The sequence below is a fragment of the Pituophis catenifer genome, unplaced genomic scaffold (assembly GCF_029215685.1).
Source record: "Pituophis catenifer annectens isolate HBS135680 unplaced genomic scaffold, rPitCat1.0.hap2 SCAF_2, whole genome shotgun sequence".
NCBI classification, from domain to species: Eukaryota; Metazoa; Chordata; class Lepidosauria; order Squamata; family Colubridae; genus Pituophis; species Pituophis catenifer.
This window is the reverse complement of record NW_027256882.1, coordinates 241,925,757-241,944,742: the sequence shown is the minus strand read 5'-3', so window position 1 is coordinate 241,944,742 and position 18,986 is coordinate 241,925,757. Positions and strand designations below refer to the sequence as shown.

At 35.6% G+C, this 18,986-nt stretch overlaps 1 protein-coding gene across 1 annotated transcript in view; it reads left to right on the top strand.

The window, feature by feature from the left end:
- PRDM6 (PR/SET domain 6) overlaps positions 1 to 18,986 on the top strand; it is an 84,904-nt gene that overhangs the window by 18,036 nt on the left and 47,882 nt on the right. The window lies entirely within an intron of this gene.

Below are 18,986 nucleotides of genomic sequence, written 5' to 3'. Positions count from 1 at the left end.
TTTTAAAAAACAACACTTTGTGTAAAGCTTTTGAGCAGGGAGAAGAAATCAGGCCTTTTTATGGTCTTTTCTAAAAGTGAAAAATATTTGAAAGCAAGTCCTACAAAATCTGGACAACCACTAGATGGCAGCAGACAGGTACTAGAAAACACTGTGCCATTTGGCAGTCATCTGGATTTTGAGCCAAATCTGGTGTCCTATAAAAGCTACGTTTATTTAAGCAATTTCTCTGTTAGCTGTTACGCATACTGTTAAGTACAATGTTTTACTGGTTGACAAAGCATGTTGATTTGGTTTACATGCACTGTGATTTTTAAAAGCTTTTTTTTTTCCAGATGATAGTTTCAAATTCTTAAACTGTGTTTTAGGAAGCTGTAAATTCTTCCTCTTGCCTTCATGTAGCATTTTGATGTAGCATTCTGGAATTTTAGTGCGGGGACTTTAAACCACAGTTTTGTATCCTAGGTTAAACCATATTTTGATTCTGACTAGTAAACCAACATTAAATCTTCCTGCTAGACAAAATGTCTAAAGAAGCAAGGCAGCCACAAATGTCATATGAAGGAAGGCTTCAAAAGGTGCAAGGGAATGTGTGACTCTGTTAATTCATTGGAATTCATTAAAATTAGATCATAGTTTTGTTTTAGATTGTGACTAAATTTCATGCAGCCCTGGGAGCATAATCACAACACTGCTTCTAGTATAATGAAAATAAAATCTCTGTGTTCCTAGCTGAACATTTTAGCTTTTCCATATGATGATAATATCATTGTGAAGGTTGGGATAAATTCAATAAAAGCATACCAAAACTACATATCACTGAAAGCAAAGGAAAGTGCTAATATACTTTCTAGGCATATTCTCCAAAAAGCCCTGTGGGAATTTCAATTGGAGGTGGTTTTTTTCAGAATATCATCAATGCTCATTAATTGACGGAAGGAACAAAGAAGCTTATGGGTTAACTGTTTTGCTATTCATTCATTGGCATACACATTGTATGCAATAAAAATTTGGGTTAGAAGAGGAAAAAGCTAGTGCAAGTATTAAAGTTGAGTGTCTTTTGAAGTTAATAAAAATGAAAGACATAAGGTGTGACAATCAAAGAGAGAGAACATGGTAATGATATGGGAGATGGTCAATGAGTGAATCAGAATTGTGGGGAGAGAATGAGAAAAAGTACTGCATTTGCTACACTCTGTAGAAAGAAATCCATATCTTAAATATAGATTTACCGTAAATAAACTAAAGAGAGGGGGGAAATGGGTACATTTAAGGCTATACATACAGTTAGTAGGATACAATATAATGCAGTAATTGAATATAAAGGCTTAGAAGGAAATGTAAAGGGTTAAGGCTTGGTTGTCTTAATTTGTTATGGCAATATAACATTCAAGAAAAAAATCAGTCAAACAACCAGGCAGTGTAGTATTGGATGGCGGAAAAGAAGCTTGGATTTGAGACTACGCACTGAGAGAATGGTTGGTGAAGTTGAGAGCTCTTACTGAAATGGATAAATTGACTTCTTTGGTTAGAGAAAAGACATTATTTACATTTATTGGTGACTGTTGCCTTCTATAGATTTTTTTGGGTAAACATGAAAAAATGAACTTGTGACTTATGGTTTTGATGATGAGATAGGATAGATTAGAGAAGGAAGATTAACATGATTTAGGGAGATTAAAATATATTTATACTTGTAATTGCTGTGAGGAATATTTGAAGCCACTTGGTATATCTTTTTTCTTTTTCAACTTTTTTTTCTTGCACTTTTTGCTTTTTTCTTGCTTTATTTCTTTTTGTTTTTTCTTCCTTACTTTATATTTAGTATTCTTGTTTTAAATAATATATGTATGTATGTATGTATGTACCGTGTTTCCCCAAAATTAAGACCCTGTCTTATATTTTTTTTGAACTCTGAAATAAGCGCTTGGCCTTATTGCCATGCATTCAAAAGCTCAATTGGGCTTATTATCAGGGGATGTCTTATTTTGGGGGAAACAGGGTATGTATGTCTGTATGCATGCATGTATGAAGTTTGGATTGATAAAACTAGATAACATCCGTATTGAAGTATTATTGAGCCAGGATATTTGCCATTTTAACATATTTAGAAAGAAAATAATATAGTATCAAGAATGCTCAAGGCTACACTTTGTGAATTGCAGACACTGAACATTGAATTGTAATGGGTCTAAAGAGGATTTGGAGAAAAGACAGGTAAATAATGGGAATGTGAAAGTAGTCTACAGGCATATAGTATACATGAAATTGATGACAAAATAATTGTAATTTCTTGCAATTAATACAGGTAGTCCTCGACCTATAACCATTGCTTAACAATGGTTCAAATTTATTTATTTATTTATTTATTTATTTATTTATTTATTTATTTATTTATTTATTTATTTATTTAATTTGTATACCGCCCTTCTCCAATAGGATTCAGGGCGGTGAACAGCTATGGTAAAACATAACATATAAAATTTAAAAGCAGTTTAAAAACATTAAATAATTTTGGCTATTCATTTAAAACAACCCAGATTAAAACCAATTACAAATTAAAATCGAAGGGATGGGATCAAGCCAGCCCGGCTAGGTGAAAAAGATGTGTTTTCAGGGCCCGACGAAAAGTCCGGAGGTCTGGTATCGTGCGTATCTCTGGGGGTAGGTCGTTCCAGAGGGCAGGTGCCGCCACAGAGAAGGCTCTCCCCCTGGGGGTCACCAGCCGACATTGTCTGGCCGACGGCACCCTGAGGAGGCCCTCTCTGTGGGAGCGTACTGGCTGGTGGAAGGCTATTGGCGGCAGAAGGCGGTCTCGTAAATACCCCGGTCCTAAGCCATGGAGCGCTTTAAAGGTGGTCACCAACACCTTGAAGCGCACCCTGAAGACCACAGGAAGCCAGTGCAGCTCGCGCAGGAGAGGTGTCACATGGGAACGCCCCGTCGCTCCCATAATCCCCTGCGCGGCCACATTCTGGACCAACTGGAGCCTCCGGGTGCACCCCAAGGGGAGCCCCATGTAGAGAGCATTGCAGTAGTCCAGACAGGAAGTGACGAATGCTTGAGTGACCGTGCGTAGGGAGTCCCGATCTAGAAAGGGACACAACTGGTGAATCAGGTGAACCTGATAAAAAGCCCCCCTGGCCACGGCTGTCATATGCTCTTCTAAAGACAGCCGTGTATCCAGGAGGACACCCAAGCTGCGAGTCCTTTCCGTGGGGGCCAATGATTCTCCCCCAATAACCAGCGATGGCACCAGCTGGCTATATCGGGACGCTGGAAGCCACAGCCACTCGGTCTTGGAAGGGTTGAGTCGGAGCCTATTTCTCCCCATCCAGGCCCGCATGGGGCCTGGATGATGAATGAATTAATGAATTAATTAATAATGAATTAATTAATGATGGCCTCAGGAAAAAGTCAGTTATGACTCAAATTCGACTTACAAACATTGTCCCACTCCATGGTTACATGATTGCAATTTAGGTGCTTGACAGTTGGCTCACATTTATGACAGATTGCATTATCTTGTGGTCATGTGATTGCAATTTGAGACTTTTATGGCAGAGTCTAGCAGAAGTCAACATTGATTTACCTGGATTGGCACATTCAACTATGTGACTTGATTTACAATTGCATGATTCGACTTATAGCCATCATAAAAATGGTCAATTATACTTAGCCCATATCAATTAAATTTACAGTAACATCTACTTAAAAACCAGCAAAATGTTTTGCAAATGAAGAATCCAGTTTCTTACCCTTCCTTCTTTTCACTTGTCCTGAAACGTCTGATTCTTAATGGTCTTCAAATAATTTTTAACATGATTAGAAAACCAATGAAGGATTAGTGCAGAGGCACTTAAGCCCTAGTGCAGATGTAGGACTCTTTTATTTGTTTTACTTTGGCAAATATCAGGATTATTGCATTTGATGTATAGTTGGACGCTGTAGACACATTTTTTGGCTTGTCTGGGCAAGAGTTCCTGCCACACATTTAATGTTTGCTTTGTGTGTAATCCATACAGTTCAATATATGGCAGTTTGAAGTAAATTAAACACCATTCCATTACCTCACAAGATGGCCTGACACCTATGGGTGTTCATTGGGAAATTGTACAGTCTTTTATCAATCAGCCAAGTGATTTTTTTTTTATAGCACAGGGAAAAGACAATTTCTTTAGGAAGCCAAGAATATGATTCATTTCTGTTGTGATTCTTTTAATTTTCCATTGGCCCATTTTTAGCTGGGAAAAAGAATTGATACATTTTACGCAAAGACAATAAGCTCTGATTTATTTATTTAACAGAAAAAATTGCCCTGAAGTTCGCAAGGAAATCTTCATACAGGGATTGAATCCTTTGAAAGTCAGTTATTATTTCTAATGTGTTTGTTTTAAGTTAATGGAACCAATTCTTTCTTAGTATTCTTGCAAATAAACTTTTCCAAAAATTAGATGTTATAGATGAGGATGAGATATTTTTCTTAGTGTTTCTAGTAAAAAAGGAATCTGCACTAACTTCCAACATGTATGAAAACATTATCTAAGTTATTAATGTTTTTGTTCCCCAGAGATAAATTAATCTAGTTGCACAAGGTTTCTACTTTCTGTTTAACATCAAATTGTAATAAGACCAGACTCAAGGAATGCATAGAAGGCGCACTTTAAATTCCATGGGAATATAATATAGACATTTAAAAGGTTTGCAAAGTCTCATTACTGAAGTTTTTCAAACTTTAAGATCTGAAGACCTGTGAATGGCAAATTATGCCCCTATCCGCCTTCTCTCCCTTCTTCATGTAGTGGAAACTGTATAGCTATGTGGGACATAGAACTGAAATAAATGCTACTTCTCTTTAACTGATCTATCAAAGGATTAATTCCTACATGTTCTGTCTGCAAATTCTTCTCAGATTTTACATACAAATAACAAATGAATGTTTCCTTCTCTATGACTATGACTTTACTGATTTACTGAGGATTACTATTAGATTGAAAGATTTCCAATACCTAAATTGTTTTTGAAGTTTTGTTTAATTATCAGAAATATAAGGTATGCTTATGCTATTTAGGATCGTTGAAAACATGACTGAAAAAAGTAATGTATTTATTTTTTAGAAATAGATTGAATTTGCAATCCCATTCATACTTATCTGGGAAGGAGATTCATTAACATCAATAGGTTTTATTTTTGTTTAAATATATGTATGATTTGACAGCCAACAAGATCCTTCTACTGCAATGATATAACATTTTTGTCATTTAGATTTAATAGCAGTTAAATTTCTAGGATATAAGTTTAACATCACAACTTTGAAAGGATGTTCTCAGTTCTTAGAAAGTTATTTGTGCTTAAATACTATTAAGATCAATGTACTTGTCTGCTAGAACTATGCTAAATTCCTTTGATGTCAAAGGAAACTAAAATGCAACAAAGGTAAATTGAAGATAAAGAGAACATTTTAAGTATGCTGGAAGGAAATAGTCCAGACACTCATTTGCTAATCTGAAAATAAATGTGTCTTCACATTTCTTCCACTACACTTAAAACCATTATCTGAATTGGGTCTTGCATCAAATTATAATCTTTAATATGACAAATGGGAAAAGCTATTTAGCTATATTTAATTTAGTTTAATGCAAAATTAGTTTTACCCTGGTCTTAGTTGTCGGGCTCTGCCCAGGTTTTGAAGTGTCTTGCACTAATAGAAGAGATTATTTTTAAATCTTATGAAATCTGCAATCAGCATATTTCAGGAATTCCAAGATAGTTTAATTATACTTGGAATCTCACAAGTAGTTTTTTAAAATTGTGAAAACCATGGAAAGATAGAATCCCTATCCTCTATCTCCCTGCATTATAGACTAAGTTACAAATGTAAAGATAGATACACTTGAACTGCCTTTTAGTCTATGTTTTAGACGCAGGAAAGGATGGCATAAATTAATGTATAACTAATAAATATTTATAAATATTATAAATAAGATATAATAAAGTTATACTTTGAATTAATCAATTCAAACTATATTAAGGTGAATATTATATTACTCAATAATCCTTCTGTATTTCTTGATTGCTTGTCACCTCTGTTTCAAATATATCATGGTTGATGAAATCTGGATAATTTTGCCTTCGAAATAATGTTGGATCTCAGCCTGCAATATCAAGTGAAAAGGAGCTTGTAGGATGGGCCGAAGATAGATCTAGTGATTCATTGTAGAACAGAAAATTTCAATTGTTTTACAGTTGTGTTTATATGATTTACCATACCTAGAATGATATGAAAGTTAGAAGGTAACCAGAAGTGGAATAGTTTCTGCAAAATTCTGGTACTGAATGCAAGTTCAGAATGTGCCAGAAGAATGTGCCTTCTTTTTAAATTCCATAGATACCTTTTTAGTAGCTGTTAGGACGCTTAGGAAAAGTAGTTTTGATAGGCTGTTTATAAATTATGCTAAATTAAATTATGAATATTTTGCACCTTTAGTTAATCTTGCTAAAGGAGATATGTGATTCAATCTTTCATTTGAATATGATAGAATGGAAAAAAATAATTAAAATACACAAGGAATACTAAAACGATTGGTGTTACTATATGAAATTAGCAGTAAACCAGAATAATATACAGCTATTTGCTTCTCAACTAGTTTAGGGATTGGATTAGGATATTAAACCCCTATCTCAACATCTTAATTCTCTTGCTTATGTGAAATGTAATGGAACACATCTGACTTACAAAGCGTATTTACTTAGAAAAGTCTTCTTGGCAAGAGTCCTAAGTTATTCCTCCATTGTTTTGGTTGGCAATTGTTTTCACTAGGGTTTGTTCCAAATAAATGTCAGCAAAACTGCAGCTATAATTCTTGTGCACGTGTGTGTGTGTGTGTGTGTGTATGTGTGTGTACACAAATAGATGACCATTGTTAAAATGTATTTAGAAAGTGCCAGTCCAGATACAGTACATGCATTCAGTAATGAAGTGTGTATTTTTAAAATATTTTTTATTCCACCTATATTATTTTTATATATAACTCAAGCAACAACCCAGCTGATTTTCATACCTAAGGAAGGACTATAATTCATAGTCTAGCCTGACTTCTAGCCTTTACCTCTAGATCAAACAGACTGTCAGTTTGTTTTTTAATCCTTAACGCTGTCAGATTCACTGAAATTCATCACTAGTTTTGGAAGAGTTGGGGACCATATACTACTTACCTCAAGCCAACAAAATAAGTTTTGATAAAATAAATTTCATATATTCAGTTCATATATGTCTATTCTATGTTCACCTTGCTTGGAAGGGTGCATTAACTTTCTTAGGATAAACATGTTAGATAATTGACTGATTTCCAACATTATTTGTATCTTTGATGAATCACTTTGAAATGAGATGAGCAGCAAATAAATTTAATAGATAAAATCATCATTACCATCACCATCATCACAAGTTTCTATTCAATTCCTAAATATTTAATTGAATAACATACATAATGACTACAGAAATAAGCAAACCTTTATAATCAGGAGTAAGCCAGACTTAAAACAGCAAATTTACATACAAAATAATAACATTAATATCAGAGAGGAAATATTTCTGCCTCCTGTTGCATTCTTATCTCCCAGAAAGTGACTTTTGTGCCCTAATCAATTACAGGCACTTATGTACCAACACCAAATCACAACAAAGATTTCTTAGAATGCATTCTATATGTATCTGTCTGCAATATTGTGTATGAGTTGTTGATTCATACAAATTCATAGAACATGGTGATAGAAATTTAATCTGCTGTCAGTATAACAATCACCAATATATCCTTGAATGTCTTTTTTTACTTTTGTGATCAGGAAAAAAAAAGACTTTAGAGTCATTTATCACTAGAAGCAGGCAAAACAAGGAATAAAAGCACTACTTCTTATATCTTATTAATAAGATATAACTTATTTACATTTGTTTCATATGAATCAAAAGAAGTACGTTTTTAAGTGTTAAAATGATACGTTACACATAAGCTTTCTTTTGTATGGTGTGGCTATGGCAATTGCATCATATGTATTGTGTCAGAACAGGTTACAAAAATAGTCATCCAGTTAGAATGTTTGTCCCTCCCATGCATACAATTATTTGGAAATAAAAATCTTTCCACACAATTGCACTTCTGATTACAGATTTTTAGGATTGGCCTGTTATATCTCTGCATCTCAGCTGCATCTCAGCTTGGATCATATTTTAGTTGCATCAATATTGTTATACATACCATATTTCCCTGAAATACGACCTATTAAAAATAAGCCCTAGCTTGATTTTTATGTGTGCGCTTAAGCTCTACCCCTAAAATAAGCCCTAGTTAAGACCTTGCCACTCCATCCCACCATCTGGTTGTACGAGATGGGGTGAGGCACATGAGTAAAGATCAAGCTACAGTGTGGAGCTACCCCATGCTCCCCTCACCTGCTTATCTTAGATAGGCCTCCCATGCCCCTACACCTGTCATGTTGCTGTCTGACTTCTTCTGTGTCTGCTTGCGGTCGGATGCCACATGGCGCATTGCACTGGTGCCACCGCTTGCGGTGTGTAAGACATCCCTCCAAAATAAGACCTGGTGCTTATTTTCAGGGAAACACGGGTACTAATGAATTTTTTTAAAGGTTATAATATCTATCTGTCTGTCTGTCTGTCTGTCTGTCTATCTTTCTGTCTATCCATCCATCCATCCATCCATCCATCCATCCATCCATCCATCATCTATCAATCTGATGTAGTCTAGTCTAGTCTAGTGTAATCTAATACAGTAGTTTTTAAATATGTAAAGTCAACAGCTCTCTAGTTTATTTCTACTCCTCCACTTCACTGATCTGTAATTTGTGAACTGTTTTGACTGAAAAACCTAAGACTTGATTTAGAAGCAGATCTTATTAAAGCCATAGTGCTTTTTTCCACACCAAACACAACATAGTTACATTCTGTGATATTAGTATTAATGTAGCCAAAGCTGATTATATATCTGATATTGGCATGATAATGATAGTATGAGCAGATTAAAAATTCCTATTCCTGTGCTGGGTTGTCATATAGAATCTGTCGTGCTAGAAATATTGTAGAGTTGCCTTGCAAATCCACTGCTCATTCTCACCCAGTGTTGTTTCGGGTCCTGAGGATTTTTTCCCACTTGAATTTAAATATGGCTGCTTTGGAATAACTATTACACCAGTCTCCCTCTCCTGCAAAGAAGCATGGAATTACAGCCAGCATTTGCTCCATTTCTAAGTCATGGCCATCTTTCTCCCTCCCCCTCCCCAATAACTTAGAGAATTCCATTATCCAAATTGTTACACATGTGTGACAGAGGTTGACCTTTAGTCATGTCAATCCTTTTTGTGTAGGCCTCAGGCTCCAGCTTAATAGCTCAAAGCCTGATTTACTCACTGTAATAAGGGCAGAAGGTCGAGCAATTGTCAGCTGCCTGCTCGTACCCTTCTCGGAGCCTGGCTGAAGGCTGTTAACACAAAGCTTTTCAAAGTGAATTTACAGCCACCATCACTGACAGAGGCCAATCAGTAAACCATAAATGTCAGGTTAGTGAGATTGAGCAGTAAGTAAAACACTGACAGCCCAACATTGACTCAAATCAATTGCTTAAGATTTAACGAAGAATAGCAATCTGTGTATAACCATGTCTAAATATGTAGAATGTGCAGATTTAATGATCAGTAAGAGAAAGGGGTACCAGTTGTGATTTAATTTGAGGATTCCCTTTATTTAAAGGAAAACTCTCTACACCAATATTTTACCATATACAATATCCAAAGTGTCTCTTTTAATTTTATTTTATTATCTAGAAAGCAACATTTGCTTTATGATAACAAAATCATCTGTTAGGCTAATGGTGGAAAAAAGCTACCATTCATGCTTTCATTCAATTTGAGGCTTAGGAAGAAGGAAATAAAAAATAATATTTTAGCAATGTCGTCATCTGATTTTTTATTCCACTTCAATAAAGTTTAATACTTTCCAACCATCAATGCTGTTGCTCCTCTAGTTTTATCAAAACTTTGTTTGGAAGGAAACAAGTTCTTTAGTCACGCTGCAGTTCTGTAATGGAAGGCTATCGTGTAATTCACTAATGAGTGATTATGTTTTGAGGGTTTGAATATCCATGAGATACAGTAACTTACAAGACTGAATGTTTCTATCATTTTGTGCAATGACAGTTTGGACAACAATTCATTTAACTTTGAAGGCATCAGCATGAAAATGTAAGAATCCATTAAAATGCTGTATGGGAGGATTTATAAATTAGGCAATTTCCTTGATTATTGCAACCATTTACAAAATTGATTGTCCAAGTGTGGCATAGGCAGATTCTAACAATGATAATTGACAAGAGGCCTGCACTTGAATATCTATATTCTTTGTTCACTAAAATAAGATGCTTCTGTCCACTCAAGGTCAATCATGCACCCAAGTGTCTTAATGTAAGAGATGGCTTATCTTTAAAGAAGACTCATATGCTAATTATAGACTAGTCATGATAACCAGAAGCTCTTTTTTTCTTTGCCTTTTATTTTTAAGACCTGATAGTCTTAGACATTTACTGTGCTCTATACAGCATATTCTCTTTGTGATCTTCTATTGAGAGATAAATAATTTTTACAATTCATTGCGGCAGTAAACATTTACCTGCTTATCCATCATTTGTGTTGGGACTACAAGCTTTAGGATTCCCAGTCAACACTGCTAGGCCTGGAGGTTGACATCTAGAGGTGGCCACATTAGGCAAAAGAACCAGTTAGGTGTAGTGGTAAGGTATCAGGGTAGAAACCTGGACAGGGTGAGTTCTAGTCCTGTTTTAGACATAAATTCAACTGGTTGACCTTGTGTCAGATAATCCTTCTCAGTCCTAAGGAAGCAAACCAGGCTGAGAAATTTTATCGAAAAAACTGCAGAGACTTATACAAGCAGTCACCAGGAATTAATACTGACTAGAAAGCAGAAGGAAGGAAAGAAAGAAAGGAGGCAGGCTAAGGAAGATAATCAACCTGCCTCTGTGATAGTTTTAGGATTGCAAAAGTATTTTCCATATAACATGCTAGACTGCTGCAATTGTTTCAGGTTTCCTTAAACATTCTCCTTTGAGCTGCAGCATGGAAAGCATATGGTATGGAAACTTTACACTCTGAAAAATCTAAAATATAAAATAATAGCTTCGGTTAAGTTTTTCATTCCCGAAGCAATAATTACCGGTACCTAGGTACCTCTAACTACCTAGATATTATCAACAAATATAAAAGTACATATATTTTCTGGAATTCTTGATTTTTAAAAAAGAATATATTAGACATAACAAATGTTTTTATTGCAAAATGTATGCCAAGTTACATATTGTTTATAGTGATTATATGGACCATTGGTGTAATTGTGGTTTTGGCAAAGTTTATGTATCTACTAATCCTTCATTTGGCAGTCCCATTATCTGGTGGGTAGGCTAATATTATAAACTATAAGCAACTGGTTATATAACCAGCGGTTGCTAACAATTATTTGAACTGTTGGTTTTTTTAACACTAGGACTGATATAATATTCTGAAAATATGTAATTAAACATTCATAGTATGTGATTATTTTTCATTGAAATGCATCAGTTAGTTTTGCCCACTTAGGTGCTGTGGGTGGTCTTCTATGGAAAAGGATCTAAGAATGATTTCTAGGCAAAGCTAATTGTGTACCTCCAAATTAGAAATTAAGACTTCTCACGGTATGCATTTTTGAATGCTGTATTTATAGGAATAATTACACATCCCTTGCCAAATATATCAAAACTTTTGAAAAGTCAGAGTCACTTGCTTCTGAATGCTTATGGTTTTTCTTCTTCCACGAAGCCCATTTGCCTTTTCATTATTTTTCTTATTTTTCTACCTGAAAATAACAAATTGTTCTAGGTGCCTCAGACAAAAATGGTCATTGAGCTAGGGCACATTAGGGCATGACGTTAGATGTGCAATTTTGCAGTGTATAACTCAGTTCTTGGAACTGCAAAGCACATCTTAAAAATTTGAGGGAAGGATGACATTGAAATACACCATAGGATTTTGGTTTTTTCACACTGTTGAGGTAAAATGTTCTCCAGCCACCCTTGAATCATTGAAACTAAAGTTCTCCCCGCCCCTTCTCTGCCTTTCTTGTCTGTACTGAAACCCATCACTTGATTTCTTTTCAAAGTAATAGCTGACAAAGCCTAACAATTTTTGTATATATTGAGGCTGTGCTTGGTTGGCGTTAGAATGAGGGGGAAAATGCTAAGGACAACTTACGTCTGTTTCACTCTTGGGCTTGGAACAAGATGAAGGCAACATCCTGGGGACACAGCTGAAAAATGATGTTGTCAGGGCATGTTTGTACTATGGTTAGATGCAATTAGGAAAAGGCCTAAGATACAAACCTTTTCTTTTTATAAATGCACAAGCTCACAAAAGTCAGACATTAAACAGCAACCTATGAAGTCAGCAATAACAGGTTTATAGTGTGCAGTGTTCAGAAAGGGATTGAGCCATGTCATCACCAGCATCTCATGCTGAGGAAGTATTCTAAATAAATGCAATTGCTTATTCCGATCAACGCAAGCTGATATAGTCCAAATACTTATTTGAACTGAAATCTAAAGTGCAAACTTAGTAAATTGATTGCAACATCTCTCTTCAGTCAGGTCCAAGGCAGGAAGATAGGCAAGTAATTTGATTGAGATGGGCTTGGACTCCGTCCTTCCTGGGACTGTCTGTATCCCTCAACACAGTCAGCTGAAGGGTTGTCCACTTGTTTATCCACTTTATCCTCCTGTATTTCAAAGGAAGTGGTGTCATTGGGATCTTTAGTCTCTGCAGAATCTTCTGTGGGTTGACTAATTGCTGGTTACTTTGGAGGATTAAAAATAAAATAAAACAAAGTGCCAAGTTTTTGGTTTGTTTTTAATGGCTTGTCTCTCTTCTACGTGAGGGATGGGAAAGGGGTTTTATGCTTAGACCAGTAACAGTATCATCATGGTGGCAATTTCATCATCCAGCAGTTGCCTTCTTAAAAAGAGAGCTCTGTGTGTGTGATTGGTCAACATATTTTGATGAATGTATATTGGCTGAATTTTGTTTTTGTCACCATGATGAACAAAACACCATAGAATGTAAAAGCTAGAATTCACCTTGGAGATCATCTGGTTCAACCCTTTGCATAGTGCCGAAAACTGTTACCACAGAATACTTTAAAAATAGTTATCCACCAACTTCCAAGGCAGTCTGTTCCATAATAATGGCATCTTGGATGCCAGTGCAGGAGAACTCATATAAATCAGAACAACCAAGAAATCCCTATCATCAGGAGAGAAGCAATGAAGAAGGTAGCGGAGCAGCATTTATACTGCAGGGCCCATGGCCACATGGCCAGATCATGCCTAGTAAAAGCACCATCTGACACAATGAGATGCAGAACTTGTAAATCAACAGAGCATGTATCCAGCAAGTGCCCAGTTTACTTCAAAGAAGCACAGCAGGGAAACTTTGTTGGCCCAGCTCCCAGGAGCTCTGAAGGGGGGTACACCACCTTTTAAGGAAAGCTCAGACAACCAACTTTAGGCAAGCATATTTAATTACTTTTATTATAGTTACTTTAGATTCCAGGCAGAAGGTGAAATTTTCTGCTTTTGTATACTCAGGGCAACTACTAATTTCATAGATATAGAAGCAATACAGAAACTGAAGTTGCCTATTCAAGCTCTAGAACACCCTTTGATATCCAAGATGAGTGATGGACAGGCAGTAACAGCAGGATCAATTTTGCACTGCTTGGCTCCTTTTCAGGTAACCAAAGTCACACAGAGTTTGTAATTCTCAATGTAACTACCTCCTCACAAGTGCCCATCATCTTGTGAATCGGCTGCATGATCCAGATGTAAGTTGAGCAAAGGGGACATTCTCATTCCCTTCTTCTAAATGGCACCAGCATCATTTACAGCAGGGCAAGTTCACAAACAGTTGCAATCTGTATTCACAAACAGTACCCCTCCTCCAATAGATGGGAGGAAAATGATGAGGTGGAAGCAGGTTGAATACTTAATACATTGGAAAAGCTACCCAGAGAGGATATGGGAGGCAGAAATTGGGTGTGCATGCACTACAATTGTGGCACAGCTTTCATGACCAACGCCTAACAAATCCAATCCTCAATAACTATGGGTCTTTCAGGAGTTTGGTCCTGGTCAAAATGAGCATGAAGACTACTTCTACGGGGTAGAGGGCACCTTGAATATAACAAGAGATCAGATAGTGGGCATGGAAAATGACCCAGCTCCTTCCACATCAGGCATACGGCCACATGGGGAGAGAGAGCATCAGATTCCTAATGGCAGCAATAAGCATAGCTGAGTTACAGGACATTTCATGTGATCTCTGGGAATTAATAAGGGGAATGACACAGCTACATTTCCTTCTCACAACCCACAATCATTGTCTCCTGTGAACTCAGGAGGGGAGGATGCACCTGAAGGAGAGGGTTATATGATGATATGTGGAAAAGACGGAAGATGGAGCAAGAGGAGATGCTGCCTTGGGAACCATCAGATAAGAGAGAGCATAGCCTGCAACTGGACAGTGACAGGGGTAAAAGGCATGGAAGAGATCCTCTCTAGTTTTTTCAGCAGTAAAGTAGACAGGAGGGAGAAATGTACTTTAGCATTACAAGATTCTGTAATCTACAAGATTACAATAAAGAAGAATTAGCTCATCTGGTTGTGATTCCTATATGGTTTACCCACGTGGCCGACAAACATTGGCTGTCAGAAAAAATAATATTGGCTACATAGACAAATAATCAAGATTAAGTAGCTTCTTATATACTGTAGTTAGGTGTGCATTTACATTAACCTTTATTTAGGCTCTATTTTTTATTCAGTATCTTACTCTGCATCATTTTTCAATGTTCTTATTAGAGTTTATGAAAATGCTTGCCTTAGCTAAAGAGAAAGTGCCATACAATTTTTTAAATCAAATTAGGAATGTATCTGAAAGGCATAGTGTGATGGAATTTCTAGCCAGCCCTGGAAATACAAGAATATAGGATTATTGAAAAAGAATCACCAGGAAGAGGGGAGTGACTGACTGTGCTTTAATTATATTATTGTAGATATAAGTTAAGCAGGAAAACTGTTTTAACAATCTTTCAATATACCAATATACATATTTCTAGAAAGCCAAGTGGTTCTTATTTTCTGAGTTTGCCATCTTGAAGAGTTTGGTGTATGCTTATATCTTTTTCTAATAATTTTATTTTCAGTTATGGAATTACAAAAATAAAATTGATCATAACACTATTATATAAAACACAAACCTAGTTTTTGCTAGTCTTGGTAATTTATGTTTGGAAAAAATGCATTAGACTCTAGCCTACACATATTTAAAAATAAAGGAATTGGCAGCATGATACTGAACTCTTAATAATGCCTGCATTATTTTTATAGTCCCAATTAATCATATTTTATAATGTTGTGATGTAGTGCACAACAGCAAAAAGACTTATTCTCAACTTACATGATATGAATCACTTAAATAATAGCTACTGTATAAATAAGATGTATCTGAGTTATGACTTAGATTGCATAATATTTTTAAACAGTTCACTTGCAGTGTATGTAATTTGGTTTTGTTTATTGTGTGTATGTATTATAATAAAAATAATAATTACACACACACATATACAAACATATGCACACATTCACACAAACACACACACATACATATTTTCATTTCAGTAAACTTGTCTGGATTAAACCACTTCAGTCCTTCCAATACATTTTACAACCAGGCTAAGAAAATGGGATTCTAGGAAACAAACTTAAGATAAATGGTACTAAGTGCTGTATATATACTAACTATAGCATTCAGTGAGAGCATACCTCTAACATTAAGAACCACTTTTCAACAACATGTGAAACTGGCCTACAAATATTACATCTATTTAAGTCAAATTCTGTTCCCCATCATCTTTAAAGGCTACTGATATGAAAACCTTAGTTATTCTTTGGTAAATTGGTGCTACATCAAAACAGAGTTGGCTAGCTAAAGTTGGAAACCTAAGGCATGTGGTTAATACCTGTATGAAAACCCATGAGAAAAACTGGCCAAAGAAAGAAGTTCCTTTTTGAATATGCAGAAAACTCTTTCCATCCCTTTTAGTCACAACTTATTACTGTGAAAGAGAGCTGAATTGCAAAACAAATAAGGACAGAAGAGAGGATAAGTTGAGAAGGTAGGCAAAAACTGAAAAAAAACAACAACCCACCTTGTTTATAGTTGAAGCAAGAACAGTTTGCAATGCTAGAAAGCAGTGGAGAAGTATAGTGAATAGGGATGGTAGAAATGAGTTAACTGTATTTGCTTTTATCTTGGATTTTTAATTTCATTTGCCTTGGTATATACTAAGGATAATTATGGATAATTATATGGATATATATGGATAATTCTGATATGATAAAAAGTTTCCAAAACAGAAGGATCCTTTTGTATCTTGGCCACATCTTGCTGCATCTGTAACAAAGAATGGTGAAAATTTAATTTAGCAGACCTTGATATTATTTGTTTTGAATGCAAACTGCTGTGGTCATTGAAATAACTTGTGTCAAAGTTGCAATGTTTGAAAAATACTGAAATGCAGCGGAGCAGGCCTTAACAACACATGATCTTCCAGAAAGGCTTGTGAATCCCACTGATTTATTTTTTTTTAAAGTCGAGAAATTATCTTCAACCCCTTCTAAAGACACGTTGCCAAGCACCTCCAATTGATTGCGGACATCAGCACATCCACTGCTCTACAAGCAACCAAATAGCTAATTGACATGCCAGGTATTCCTTGGAGGCCTGCAATGGTTTTTCATTTACCTACATACAGTAGCTCTTTTCCGTCTACGGTTATAAAAGATGCAGTATAACATCAGGCCAGGGTGAATCACATTGGCTGCATGGCAAATGTATCAACATCAATAGAAATTTTAGCATACAGTTATCAATTATCCTAGCCCCAGGAAAACCAGATTTAGCCATTGCACAGTTTTGTACATTTCCTAATGAGAATGATCCTTGTGCATAGGCACAAATGCCTGTGAAGATTCTCAGTCATTCAGGTCATAGGTGCTTTTTCAAAAGGCAACTGGATTGCTTTTTTCTTGAGGAAGAAGAAGAAAAGGTATTGTTTCTCATTCATCAGAACTGATGAAGCTTCTTGGATGAGAAGTGGAACATTTTCTTCTTCTTCCACAAGAAAAAAACAGTTTGGTTGGCTTTTGAAAAAGCACCTTTGAAATAGGCACAAATGCTTAAATTCAGGCGATACAAGATTGCTCTTTAAATATTTTACCGGTAATTCAGTAGGATTAATAAAAGATGAAAATTGGATAGACCGATAGGGTGTCCAGTAACTAGTGTCAAAAGTTAACTATTAACTATTCTATTTTAAAATAACCAATGACAGTATCAACTTATGATCAATAGGATTCCGTTCTCTCACTGTATGTGAGTTATAAATAGAATAGAAACATGACCTAGTATTATATGGAATCAGTGCCTTTTTCCTTGTGCTGCACCTTTAGCTTTTTAATTCTTTTGACTTAATGTGAGTTTAGTACTGTAGTAGCTTATATGAATTGTAACTCAAAATGTCATGCTTCACAATACTTTATAATACCATTGGGAGAAAATGGATTAAAACAAAACACTCTGGTAATATGCTTTCTGTGGATTGCCTTCTTGCACTGTACTTTCCTATAAATGATATCACAGAATTTATTTCTGAGTAGGCGTATAAAATATTTCACTCTCTATGATATTCTTATAATATATTGCTATATTCTAACGCAGCTTTCTCTAGCCATAGACTCTCCAAACATTACAAGATTACATTTGGTAGAATTCCATAAGCAACAAGGTTAAAATGGCTACAGCTCTGAAGGATGTAGTCCCATACATCTTTAGGGAGTGATAGATATTAAATTAAAGGAATTAAAGCTGTTTAATATATATATTCAACTGATAGCATACTCAGATATAGATGGATATATGATTTGTCTATATTTCATTTTCTTCTGGTAATCTAGTACTGTGTCTAATAAAGAGAAAATGTATTAGTTTATACAGATGCAATTTATTTTAAGATGTGAAAAAGTTCATTGTAATGTAGTCCAAGGGTGAACCAGTAGTAATAAAAGCTACTAGTTTGCCTGAACCAGTATTTCCAATGATCAGCTGTGCCACACAATTTATATTAGCGAATCTAAATCGCACGGCACAGCTGTTCCCCCCCCCTCTGTTCTACTTACCTTCAAAAGGCTCCTTTTTCTATGCAAAGTACATGTTTAGTGTGCACTGTGCATGCATGCGCACCTAGTGTGCGTTTGGTGCACACTACACATGTGTGTGCACTATGTGTCTGGCACATACTGTGCATGCGTGCACATGCAGCGTGCGTTTGGCACGTACCATGCATGCACGGGCAGCAAACCGGTGGCAAACTGCGGAGGATTTCACCACTGATGTAGTCTAATCTGAGTAAGATCGCAGTTGTGTTAAACCTGAAATCTATTTCTTGTTTTAATATTTTTCTTTTGTTTACGTATTGAATCCTTACTGAATTTTGTGGAAAATAGAGATGCACTTGAACCAGAAAATTATTGGTTAGAAACAATTTGGTTGCTTTCATGAAATGTGTTGATGATTTATTTTCCTTTGGGTTTTTAAAGGATTAGGTAACATGTTATAATTGGCACTTTTAATAATTGAACATAATATTATAAATACAAATATTTATAATCATTAAATCATTAATATAATCATTTAAATTAAAATGAGAAGTATTGTTTAAGTGTCGACTTAATATAGGTGTAGTGGGATATAACCAAGACTGAAATATTTGTAGCAACATTAATATATGTCTCACAGCTTAAATAGATGCTTAATGT